Source organism: Oryctolagus cuniculus, chromosome 13 (assembly GCF_051225735.1).
Source record: "Oryctolagus cuniculus isolate XC-2025 breed Fujian yellow rabbit chromosome 13, ASM5122573v1, whole genome shotgun sequence".
NCBI lineage: Eukaryota > Metazoa > Chordata > Mammalia > Lagomorpha > Leporidae > Oryctolagus > Oryctolagus cuniculus.
In genome coordinates this window covers 93323020-93337148 of record NC_142879.1, presented here as the reverse complement: position 1 = coordinate 93337148, position 14129 = coordinate 93323020, and positions in this window count along the sequence as shown.

The following is a 14129-nucleotide window of genomic DNA, read 5'->3' as shown; positions in this document are numbered from 1 at the left end:
CAAAAAATAAAATGATGTATCAAAATGAAACTGGCACCTTATGATTTGATGATTATTTATAGCCCTTGCTATATTCCTGTGGAACAGTGGTCTTTCTACTTTTTACTTGTTGAACGTTATGGTTAGTAGTGCATTAAGCCTATAATTATAAAGTAAATTGAAAGTATGTTATTGCCGGTACCGCGTCTCAATAGGCTAATCCTCTGCCTGCAGCGCCGGCACCCCGGGTTCTAGTCTTGGTTGGCGTGTCGGATTCTGTCCCAGTTGCTCAGGTCCTTGGGCCCTGCATCCCCATGGGAGACCAGGAGGAAGCACCTGGCTCCTGGCTTCAGATCTGCACAGTTCCGGTCATTGTGGCCATTTGAGGAGTGAACCAACGGAAGGAAGACTTTTCTCTCTGTCTCTCTCTCTCTCACTATCTAAAACCCTACCTGTGAAATAAATAAATAAAAATCTTAAAAAAAAAGAAATTAAGCAAAAGAAAGAAAGGAAGGAGAAGAGGTTGAGGGAAGGATAGAGAGAAGTATGGCTATATGAAATGCAAGAAATCTGCTCTCTATTAATAAAATATTTTTAAAAGAAAGTCTTTCAGTGTTACACAATAAGCATCTATAAATTAATTTGGGAAACTACTAAATATTTTGTAGCTTCACTTTCTTCATCTATAAGATAAGGATAAAACTGAGTTTTCAGGATTGATGGCAGGAGCTAAAAAACTCATATATCAGGTTACTGTTGAGTCCTGCATCGCTATTTCCTCTGCTCTTTTCCAGGTATCTAATGACAACTAAATTATATTAGAACTATTCTCACAGAGGTAAAATTTTTTTATTTATTATTATTATTATTATTATTATTTGACGGGCAGAGTGGACAGTGAGAGAGAGAGACAGAGAGAAAGGTCTTCCTTTGCCGTTGGTTCACCCTCCAATGGCCGCCGCGGTCAGTGCGCTGCGGCCGGCACACTGCGCTTGATCCGATGGCAGGAGCCAGGTACTTATCCTGGTCTCCCATGGGGTGCAGGGCCCAAGCACTTGGGCCATCCTCCACTGCACTCCCTGGCCACAGCAGAGAGCTGGCCTGGAAGAGAGGCAACCGGGACAGAATCCGGCGCCCTGACTGGGACTAGAACCCGGTGTGCCGGCACCGCTAGGTGGAGGATTAGCCTAGTGAACCGCGGCGCCGGCCAGAGGTAAAATTTTAGTGAGTTAAATGTTTCATTCCATGTAAGAAAGGACTGATCTAAAACAACCAATCCAAGACATGAATGATTGGATTACTGAGCTAAAGAAAGATGAAAAGATGCCATTGAGAGAAGACATCCTATTCAGCTACGCTGAATACATGGCATTTGAATTGAGATCTGGAAAACAGAAACATGAAAAATCAAATGTTATAATAGAGGATAAGAAGGAAGGAGTGAAATGATGTAACACTAACCTGATTGTTTCCCAAACAGAAGTCCTGAGAGTGGAGGACGTGACTCAAAGGCAGAGAATGAAGGAACAAAAATGGCAGGAGATGATCCCAGAGAGGGGTCATCCCAGTTCACATGGCTTTGAGGTTGAGGCCAAGGTTCCAGGGTTTAAACTGTACTGAGGTGCGGGTGTTTTCCTAGTGGTTAAGATACTAAGAAATGCACATCCCACATTGGACTGCTTGTGTTTGAAACCTGCCTCTGGAACCTGACTTCCACTTCTTGCTGCTACAGACCCTAGGAGAAAGCACTGATAGATCAAATGATTGGCTCCCAGCCACCCAAGGGAAGACTTTGAGTTTCTGGCTCCCTGCATTGACCCTGATCCACCCAACACTACCTGTAGGCATTTGAGTATTGAACAAGTAGGTTGGAGCTTTCCCATCCTCTTTGTCTTTATCCTGATAACAAAATAAATATTGTATATTAAATTTCATATAACAGCATTCTTTTTTTAGTTTATTTGACAGGCAGAGTTATAGACAGTGAGAGAGAGACAGAGAGAAAGGTCTTCCTTCTGTTGGTTCACCCCCCAAATGGCCGCTACGGCCAGCGCTGTGCTGATCCAAAGCCAGGAGCCAAATGCTTCCTCCTGGTCTCCCATGTGGGTACAGGGCCCAAGCACTTGGGCCATCCTCCACTGCCCTCCTGGGCCACAGCAGAGAACTGGACTGGACGAGGAGCAACCAGGACTAGAACCCAGAGCCCATATGGGATGCTGGCGCCACAGGCAGAGGATTAGCCAAGTGAGCCACGGTGCTGGCCCAGTAGCAGCGTTCTTTTAAAAATGAGACACTTGAAAGGGTCAGTGTTGTAGTGCAGCAGGTTAAGCTACTGCTAGCTACACCAGCTTCTGATCCAGCTTCCTACTAATGTGTCTGCGAAGGCAGCAGAAGATGGCCCAATTCCTTGTATTCCTGCTAACAGTGTGAGATACCATGATGAAGTACCTTGCTCTTTCTTTAGCCTGGCCCACATCTGCATTTGAGGGCCATTTGGGGAGAGAACCAGAGGATGGAAAATATCTTTCTCTTTCTTTCTCTCTCTATCTTCCCTTCTTCATCCCCCCTCCCATCACTCTACATTCAAATAAATAAACCTGAAAGCAATGGGACACTTGAAGATTGAGAATATGAAAAATGATTCCTTTCTAGAATCAAGTTTTTCTGCATTAAAATTTATGTGGCTATAACTGAAAAGAAAATATCTACAGAATTTACCTAGGGGTTATCTATTAACATGTCGTTCCAGAAAGGATTCTATGTACCTTTACTTTAAATAATTCAAAACAGTAGATTTTTGAGCAGGGTCTCAAATATTTACCTTATTGTGATGATTTTCACTCATTCAACATCTAAACAATAGCAATTTAAAATATGGCCTTTTACTTATTTCATTTAAAAGCTAGTATGTTATTTTTTTTTTTTTTGGTGCTGAAAAGTAAAAGAATGTGTTGTTAAAATATTGGATAGACTACTACTCTTGAGAGATACTTGTAGCAGTGTGATTTATGTTTTAGTTTTAGTTTCACCTCAAAAGATGTTTAGAAGGGTAGAATTTGGGCATCCCCCCATGGCCCAACAAAAAGAAAAACCTCTTCAGTAGGAGTTTTAAATACCCCATGGATTTTATTTTGACCAGAGTAGATTACAGAGAGCAGGATCTTGATTTGTCTTCTTGGTTTATTAACGTCAAACAGAACCTATTGAGCCCTCTCTATGAATAGATAAGAAGCACATATCAGCATATCCAGGGCTGACACTGGGTGAAGCCATTAAGACACTGCTTAGGACACCCATGTTTCTATCAGAGCAGTTTTTGAGACTTGGGTCTATTCCCTATTCCAAATTCCTACTTATTGCTTCCTGAGATGCAGCAAGTGTTGACTCAAGTAGTTAAATCATGACACCCAAGTGAGAGACACACAAATGAGAAACTAAATTGAGTTTCTAGCTCCTGGCATCAACCTGGCCCAGCTCTGTTTATTGTGGGATTTTGTGGAGTCAACCAGCAGATGGAAGATCTCTCTCTCTCCCTCTCCCTCTTTCTTTCTTTCTCTCTCTCTCTCTTTCACACACACTGCTTAATTTATAACATATAAATCTCATGTAATTTATATATATTTCAAAAATACATTTAATTTTAAAAGAAATACCTATCATTTGAATGATGCTGCTTCCCTCTGCTTTCCCTCTTGTTCCACATCCGAATTTGTGTCAGTCCTAATTTAATTGGTAATTATTTATTATTTTATTAAATATTCTACATTACCATCTGTATTTTATTTTTTTATTTTATTTTTTATTTATTTTTTTGACAGGCAGAGTGGACAGTGAGAGAGAGAGAGAGAGAAAGGTCTTCCTTTGCCGTTGGTTCACCCTCCAATGGCCACCGCAGCCGGCGTGCTGCGGCCAGTGCACCGCGCTGATCCGATGGCAGGAGCCAGGTACTTATCCTGGTCTCCCATGGGGTGCAGGGCCCAAGGACTTGGGCCATCCTCCACTGCACTCCCTGGCCACAGCAGAGAGCTGGCCTGGAAGAGGGGCAACCGGGACAGAATCCGGCGCCCCGACCGGAACTAGAACCTGGTGTGCCGGCGCCACAGGCAGAGGATTAGCCTAGTGAGCCGCGGCGCCGGCCATCATCTGTATTTTAAGTCATCAACTTAAGTTAGCACTTCTCACTCCTCTCTCTCTCTACATATATATGTGTATATATATATGTATATGTATATGTATATGTATTATAATTACTGCCACTTTATTTCCCACTATTTCTTCTTAATCCACTGCTTAAGCTAACATCAGTCAACCACATCATTACTTCTTCTTTGGCATAGGTATAACATTTAATTTTGTTTTATATTACAATCTTCTCCTATTCCTTTCCAGTATTTTCTAAAATTTAAAAACAATAGTCAACATACCAAATAAAATATTCATAGACATCTTATTCACTGTAGTATCAAAATTAGAATTCAATCATATAGAAAATTTAACTCCAATTCACTAAAAATATGCCACTTGAAAGGCAATGTAACTAAAAGAAGTCTGGAAAGATATAAAGGAGGGATCAATGCCCTATTTCTTTATTATTAATAATGAGACCTAGTTTCTATACATGCTATTTTTTTTTTTTTTTTTTTTTTTTTTTTTTTTTTTTTTGCAGGCAGAGTGGATAGTGAAAGAGAGAGACAGAGAGAAAGGTCTTCCTTTTGCCGTTGGTTCAGCCTCCAATGTCCGCCGCGGCAGGTGCGCTGCGGCCAGTGCACCGTGCTGATCTGATGGCAGGAGCCAGGTGCTTCTCCTGGTCTCCCATGGGGTGCAGGGCCCAAGGACTTGAGCCATCCTCCACTGCCTTCCCGGGCCACAGCAGAGAGCTGGCCTGGAAGAGGGGCAACCGGGACAGAATCCGGCGCCCCGACCGGAACTAGAACCTGGTGTGCCGGTGCCACAGGCAGAGGATTAGCCTAGTGAGCCGCGGCGCCGCATGCTATTTGTTAAAGAGAATTTGCTGTCTCCTAAAACATTTCTTCCTCAGCATTTACCCCTCGCAATTCATTCTCAGCACATATCCCTGTTATTCTCCATGTTAATCAGATCCAACATATCGCTCTTTGTTGACTCCTATGTATTGTATATTTCTAAGTAATCTTTCAAAGGCAAAATCTGAGAACTATACTTCCTTGACAATGCATTTTTTTAAAAAGACTAATTTCTTCTCCTCCCACATAAAGGGTATTTTTTAACTTTACCATTTTAAGTTCAAAATTATTTCCCCCTTAGACTTTTGCGATATTTCTGTACTTTCTCTTCCACCTACAGGTGCTCATGGAAAGTCTGAGGTAAATCTGATTCTGGTTTGAAGCTGGCTGGTTCTTCCTTTCTGGTAGACTCTGGGCCTTTCACACTTAGGATTCTAAATTTTTGTGAGAATATGTTTAGCTTAGCATTCATCTTCTTTAGCTCTCCATGTAGATACACATGCCTGTGTACAACTATGGCATACATTTCTTCTATTAGTTCTTTGCTAAATCTAGCCCTCTCATTATTTCTATTTGCACATTCCTAGACCTTTGAATCGACCCTTTATGTGTCTTAATTTCTCACTTGTACTGTCCTTCCCTTTATTCACCCCCTCTCCTTTCCTTTCCTTTTTTTTTTTTTTTTTTTGATGCTACGTTGTGACATTGCTTTCTTTATGCTCAAGGTACATAAATGATTGGAAATCTTTTTGTTAATGTTGTTTGTAATTGCAGAATTTACATTTTTAATTTTCCCAATTCGTTTGCTCATCATAACCTTGTTTTCATGCATAAAATACCTACTGTTTAATCTTTTTAATTATTACTATTATTTATTTTTAAAAATTGACATATTTACTTGAAAGGCAGAGAGACAGAGAAAGAGACACAAACAGACACAGACACAGAGAACTTCCATTTGCTGGTTCATGCAACAGAAGTCTTCAATAGCTAGGGCTGGGCCAGGATGAAACCAGGAGCTGGGAACTTAAGCTGGTTTTCCCATGTGGGTGGCAGGGATCCAAGTTCTTGAAACACCACCTGCTGCCTCCCATTTTCTACATTAGTAAGCAGCTGTAATTAGACACAGAACCAGAACTTGACCCCAAGAACCTTGATGTGGGATGTAGGCATCCCAAGTGACACTAACCGCTAAGTAAAATGCCCACCTCTGTTTTATTATTTTTTAGTTCTTGTCTTTTCCTTCCTTTAATTTACTTTGCTTTTCATACAAGTCCATGGTTACAATAGATTATTATTTTGGAATAATGTACCTCAAGTATCTATCTGGATTGCTTGCTCCTATTTGCGAATTCTGATTTTCTGTTTTATTTGAGGGGAAAAAAGAATCAAAATGTTGAATAATAGGAAGCTGACGTTGATTTCTTCTGCTTCTGTGCTATGTGCATCCTCTGGAGTTCTCTCTCCCGAATGGAACTGTGCCCAGATCTTCTGTATGAATGGAAGATATGCTGAGCAACAAGCTCTCCACTGGGTTTGGAAAAGAGGAAGCTTCAGGATATTGCAGTAGCCTCGCCCCAACCCACTGTACCAAAATGAAGTGGCTTCACTCTGGTCCAAACCCCCACCCCAGGAGCACTTTTTCACCTCTGTTTATCAGTCTTTGGTTACCAGCTTATAGTTTTAAATTGAAGCTGCTAAAAACTTGCTTTGACTACTTCTGTCTCATTCTCCAGTTCCTGTTCTCTGCAAACTCCTAGTTTGTACCTGTCAATCCCTTCCCTTTGTCTTTGATGTACTATAAATTTACCAAAGTCTCTGATAGGCTGACACCCCCCACCTAGGAGTCTCTTTTCATGATCACATCAAAGAGGCTTTTTAATTGAGAGAAGTTAAACCCATGTAAAAAATTCTGCTCTATTTATAAATTTTCTCTAGAGTGAAATAATGTATTGATTTTATGGGATGAGAACCTAATATGCTTATCTAAACTTTTTCTGGAATTCTTTCTGAATATCTATAGCCTAGTACTCATATACAATTCCATTTCCCTGCTATGTCTGAATTGAACCTACCTGAATTAGTTATTCATGTTATTCAAAACCCATGAACTTTTAAAGTTTGATTATAACTATGTTAATATATTACATACATAGAAATGGGTGACAAAAACGAACCAACCAAACAAATAAAAAATCACAAAGAACAAAAAACCCTCAAAAGAACCAGCCAGAACCAGAGAAACTAGCATCAACACAATGGTTTCAAAAGGTCACTGAAGGGAAAAAAGATAACTATATTCCTGAGCTGAATTAATCAAAATGCATGAAGCTTATACAAATGGTATTGCCATTGAGTCTAAATTTTGAAATGTTACAGTGAGATTTATCATACATTGCAATTAATACCAGAATCTTTGATATCAAGAAATGTCTTTTTTACTGTTAGATTGGATCATTAAGTGGTACAGAAAATAATGAAAGAAATTGAATAAAGCTAAAGATTTCACTTTACCATACCTGTACTTGTCATCAATTACTAATAAAATATCAGACCTTTGCCATGTTTCACTGAAGCCATTACAGTTATAGGAAAATATGATGAAGTCTTTAGTAGATTTCGTTTTTATAGTATTAGCATATGCAATTTCAATGAATGTCTTTTCAATGTCATTTTAGTGTCCACATTTAAAAATCCTTTTCTGCATTGTGCCGGATCAGGCAGAACCCAAGCTGAGAACTACTACAGGTAAAATGGTGTTCAGAGTGAGCAGAAAAAGAAAGAAGTGCCTTTAGAAATAGTTTTTGATATATTACTCTCTATACTCACATATTTGCCACATATTTCATTTAATAATAGAATTTTCTTAATCTTGGGTTTCCAATGATTCTGATAGAAGGACAGGTGATTGAGCTGGAAAGAGTCACAACTAAACTCAAGTGTAAGAGAAAGTAGTATTTGCTGGTTTTCATATTTTTCATGCCCCCTAATTCTGCTAGAGTCTGTAAGGATCTTTATCTAAGAAAGATTAAAGAACTGTGGTGGGAGGCGGGGCAATCAGAATGGAGACATTCCACAGTATGGAAAAGGAATTTCCTTTTAGTGGACATCAAACTAATACCCCACAACTTGTGCTCACCAATCCTGCAAACAGGAACTAAACAACTCCTATGGAAGGTGTAGGAAAAGAGGAATGAGCAAGAATTCCAATGGGCAATCTCCCGCGTGTCATTCTCTCTTCAGAATTATTCAACCCTCCTCAAGTCGGGGGAGATGACTTTATCCCTGAAGCCTGGTGAGTGTGGACAGAAGAAGAAAGCTGGGGATCAGAAAAGATGTCAGAACAGGGGCATGGAGAGTGGTAAGCAGAAAGCAATAGTTTACAAACCTATTTGACTATGACCTTCTACAGGAAACATCTTTTAGGGGCCAGCGCTGTGTCATAGTGGGTTAAGTTATTGCCCGTGATGCCGGCATCCCATATGGGCTGCTGTTTGAGTCCTGGCTGCTCCACTTCTGATCCAGCTACTTGCTAATGCACCAGGGAAAGCAGTGGAAAATGACCCAAGTGCTTGTGTCCCTGCCACCCATAGAGGAGACCCTGATGGAATTCCAGGCTCTTGGTTCCAACCCTTGCTATTGCAGCCATTTGGGGAGTGAGCCAATAGATGGGAGATCTCTTTCTCTCTTCTTTCTCTCTCTCCCTCTCTTTAACTTTGTCCTTCAAATAAATTAATACATCTTCTTAAATAAAAGACACATATTTTAATATTGTAGTGCTGTACCCCTGAAATATAGTAACTGAAACTACAATGTTACAAATAAAAATTCAACGTTATTCAGTGCAGATGCAAGCTTTTGTTATTCTATCTTATTCCATTACAAAAAAGTTGGTTCCACAGCACACCATTTGGTTCTTAATGAACAGTTTGGATGGAAACCTGCAGGTCCTCAGAGGACCTCACAGTCTGATCATTTTCTTTTCAAACTAGCTAGAACAATTGTGTTAGCCATAAAATGCAAATCAAACTGAGAAGAATAAGTAGAAACACACCACCTAACAGATTATTGTCACCAAATCCAATCAAAACAAACAAAGAAACTTGCAAAAACAATGTGAGAAATTGGAGTTACATTCACTAAACAGCATAATGTGATTCTAGTTTACCCAGTGTAGCTTCTGGATTCCCTTCAATGTCTTTCTTTACAAAATTCTCTTACTTTCTCCATCTGCACAATAACTCACTAAGTTTGTTGCGACAAGGTGTTTTGTTGTGGACAGGAATGTAGTCACCTGGGAAGTGACAGAATGCCTGAGTCCAACACAGTAAGATATTACCCAAATATTAATTTGCTATGAGTGTATGTATAATTATGCCTACCTTGGAGGACATCATGTTGACAAATAAGGCTATTTATTGAAGGTTTACGGAGAAAGAGTATCACATTTCCCTGAACCTAAGTTGCTATAGACGACAAGATGCATCCCAATTTGAAACATGGTGCAATGTAAAAACATGTGCAGAGTTGAATTGATTGCAAAATCGGGACATGAGAACCTTGATGCTGCTAATGTACAGGCCAGCTTGGTGATCTCTCAGATCCATGGAAAAGGAATGGCTCACTTTTGAAGCTTGTAGTTTAATATTTGTCATGTAGCCTCCAAAAATCATCTATAGGTAATTGGTAACATGCATTACATTTGTATAAAGGCATAGTATGTGGTCACTACTATTTGAATTAGATATGAATATGTTGGCTTTAGAATTGTTATATTTATATCATGAAGCAGAAAAAATAGATTTCAAAGCAGCCTGTCTGTTATGATCCTATATTTGTAACACAGAACGCTTAAATCAATTTACACATAACTCTGGGTATGTATGGGGCGCTGTAAATCAATGCTTAGAAGTTATTTGCAGGGAGAAGCTTGTGTTTGCTTGATGGACAAAGTTAATATTTGAAATTTTGCTTTGTGTGTATTGGGCTTTTTTGTTTTTAAACACCAAGTATATGTTAGCCAATAAGACAGAAAACAGTAAGAGCACTCAATTGTGAAAAAAATCTATAATCACATTTATTAACAAATATTTAATATGGATATATTGATGAACAAAAGTAAGCAATAACTCTGTTTTCTTAGGTTATGGTCAAGGTTGAGACAGAAAACTAACCTTTGACTTTTCAGTGAAAGAATCTTTTCCCTTAAGAGTTTAATCTGGCATGGTTTTGAAAATACAGAGTTTTGGGGGGCCTGTTTTGTGGCCCAGCCGGTTAAGCTGCCCACTGGGATGTCCACATCCCATATTGGAGTCCTGGCACTTTCACTTTTGATCTAGTTTCCTGCAAATGCATCCCAGGAAGGCAGCAGATGATGGTTGGAGGGCTTGGGCCCCTACCACCCACATGGGAAACCCTGATGGAGTTCTTGGCTACTTGCTTTGGTCTGTCCCCGTTTGTTACAAACTTTTCTCTCTCTCTGTCTCTCCCTGCGCTTCTCTGCCCTATCAAATTGATGGGAAAATAAATAAACATTAGAAAAAGAAAATACAGAAATGTTGTTCTTGTTTGAAATTAGAGATTGAAAGATGTTGGTCTGGCGCCGCAGCTCACTAGGCTAATCCTCCGCCTGCGACGCCGGCACACGGGGTTCTAGTCCCAGTCAGGGTGCCGGATTCTGTCCTGGTTGCCCCTCTTCCAGGCCAGCTCTCTGCTGTGGCCAGGGAGTGCAGTGGAGGATGGCCCAAGTGCTTGGGCCCTGCAGCTGCAGTGCGCTGGCCGTGGCGGCCATTGTGGTGTGAACCAACAGAAAAGGAAGACCTTTCTCTCTGTCTCTCTCTCTCACTGTCCACTCTGCCTGTCAAAAAAAAAAAAAAAAAAAAAAATGTTGATTTTTAAAAAAATGATTGTAACTATTTAAAAATTTAGAGTTTAAATTGTCAACAGATATTATTTGCCACTGCTGTTATTGATGAATGTTTCTCAGTGATCTATTTGACATTTCCTCATTATCAGAGTATATAACAGTATTCTAAGTAGTAACGCTATATGGATCCTTCAGTTGTGTTTCAGCCTCAAAGGCTCTTAGTATTTGACGATGTTGACTGGCAACAGGGACCATAGCTGTGGGGATCAAAGCCTTGCTCAGCCTTGTGCTGGGAAGGTAAGAAAGGCAAGCCCTCGCATGAATCTTTGGACACATAATTGCACTGAGATGTATTTGATTTTCATGACCAGTTTCCAGCGGGAAGTAGGGTTATTCTCACATTCCAGGAATGTAGGGTCCCTCTTTTCTTTCTTTGATACCATTTGGGGATGATTAGTTCGCAGGCAGTGGTGACTGCAGGAACACTCAGAACTCTGAGCTCTGCATCCCTCCTTGTTCCTCTCAGGGGCCCAGCCCATGTGTGAATTGTCATGCGCTAACGTGGCCTCTGTGCCTTGATCACAGGCATGGGTGTGGGCTCTCAAGAAGTCGCCTAGGTTAGCTATCTGCCCATTCTGTCAGTAGACATGGAGCATATAACTCGTTGTATGGTTGAAACTCGTTGTGGTAAGGATAGGAGACTTAGAGCCAGGCAGTTCCAAATCTGGTCTTCAGTATTTTAAATGTTTTCTTTCTTTTTTTTTCTGTTTTTTGTTTGTTTGATTTGCCATCCCACAACTAAACAGAAGTAAACATATTCTATGGAGAATGTAATTATCAATCTTTCATACGTTTTTCACATTTTCAGAGATGTAGTGCTTTATGCTTGTTTATAATTTATATATTTGAAAGATAGAGGGAGAAAGAGACAGGGAGATATTCTATTTTAATATTTATTTTTTTATTTGAGAGGCAGAGTTACAGAGAGAGGAAGAGACAGCAAGAGAGGTATTCCGTCTTCAGAATCACACCCCAAATGGCTGCAACAGCCAGAGCTGGACTGAATCAAAACCAGGATCCAGGAGTTTCTTCTAGGTCTCCCATGTGGGTGTAGGAGCCCAAGCACTTGGGTCATCTTCCACTGCTTTCCCAGACCTATTAGCAGGGAGCTGGATAGGAAGTGCCCACCTAATATGAGATGCCCGTGCTGTGGATGAAAGCTTAATCTACTATGCCACAGTGCCAGCCCCGACAGAGAAATCTTTCATCCACTGATTCACTCTCCAAATGCTGGAAACAGTTGGGACTGGGCCAGGTTGAATCCAGGAGCCAGGAACTCAATCTGAGTCTTCCATGTTGAGGGCAAGGACCCACCTACTTGAGCCATCACCTGCTGCCTCCCAGAGGTCACAAAGGTAGGAAGCTACAATTGGAAGTGGAGCTAGGATTTGAACACTAGTAACCCAGTAAGGGATGTAACAGTTCCAAGAAACATTTTAACTCGCTGTGCTAAACACCCACCCTGTATTGTTTTCTATTAACTCTATCTTTTGGACGGAAATATTTCATCTGCAAGTCTCAGTGCTTTGTCCAGAAAAAAAACAGTGAGAGAACAATTTATTAGACAAGGAAACTGACCACAAAATCCTGATTTTCCTAGTCCCCCATGCCCTGGGAAGTCATTCTGAAAAAGATACAGATGCTTGAAGGAATAATCTGATGATATGCATGGTGAATAACTGAAAAGTTCACTCCTATATATCCTTTCACTTTTCAGCACTTGTGTTTGCTGCTAGTTCATTGCCTTGATGCTATTCTTCAGATATGTTGGCTAACTTTTAAGTTGGTAGTCAAAATGTAATGCAAATTAAATGAAAATTAAGATTACAAATATTCGCTGACGCTTGTTAGGATTGAGAGAAATGGTAGAAAGCTGTTTTAGGTAAGTGATGTCATGGGGTGACGGAACAAATCATGAGTTGTACCCATGATTGTTGTCTATTCTGCAAAACATAATTTTATGTTATTGTGATATCTGAATATACCTGGAATTATCTATTATTCTCAAGATTAACCTTTTCCCATTGGTTGTGTATGTTCTTTGCCTGCAGTGACACAGTAGATATGCATTTTCCTTTCATCTTTATGCAAGCTGGCAAAAAAATGCATCCCTAGAGTAGAAACTCACTGCTCTGCAAGTTAATAGAAAAATCCCGTTATTGCTGGTGTAGATTAGGTTGCATACTGTTGTATTGGTTAGAGAGTTTTGTGCAGGAAATTTTATATCATAAATGCAAAATTAACTGCTGTAGATTATTTATTGGCTGTTTTTGCTATTTTATAGCAAGAATAGATGTTCACCAAAAAATCCTTCTATCCTAGATGTATCCCTAGTAGACTTTAAACATCAGAATCCAGGTGGAAGTCAGAGGGTTGGATAAATAAAGTCAGTTAACTTTCAAAATCTCCTGTATTGTTGATTTAACTCAAGAACTGTTTTTCCTTAAATAGAATAACAGAATCAGTTTAAGGGATTTTGTTTCGTTTTGTCTTGGGGGAGTTTGCACGTATGTACGTGTGTGTGTGTGCGCACGTGCGCTTGTCTAGATTCCTTGTGATATGATCAAGAAAAAATTTTGTCAGAATCTTTATGAATCTGTGCCCTGAATTTTCATAGAAAACATGATTTTAATCATTTACTTTCTAAATGCTTTTGTAAAAATGTCCAATTTTACAATTTTATGGTGTATAAATGGATGCATAATGGTAATAAACACTATGATAGACATAGTCTTTAATTGGACGTATGCTCTTCAAAATTAATTTCAAATGTGTTTAGACAATGATTGTTGAGTGTATTCCTTCGCTAACAAAGGCTTATCTGTTTTTTTTTTAACTTCAGTTTTCCTTTAAATCAGATCATATGTTCTGATATCCAGTGATGTCTGTTATAAATCTATCTTTAGATAATCTAACAACTATCTTTATGCTCCAGCTTGGGTTATAATTTTTTTTAAACGTCCCTTATCTTTTTTACTATCTGAAGTTTTTCTTCTACCAAGTTGGACGTAGAGTTTTAGCTAAAGAGAGAGAGTTATCGATTGCAATTCCTACCACTCAACAATGTATGTTTGTTGTTGTGTATCAATATTATAGCTGCTAAAGTGTAGACTTTATAAATTGTTTAAAACTAGTGGATTAATGAAAATAGAGACAAGTTCTTTGCTTAAGATTTCAGAAAGTGTTAAAGAGTAGAAATTTGTATTTGGAATCTATAATGCTTCTAAAATTTCATTGCTGTT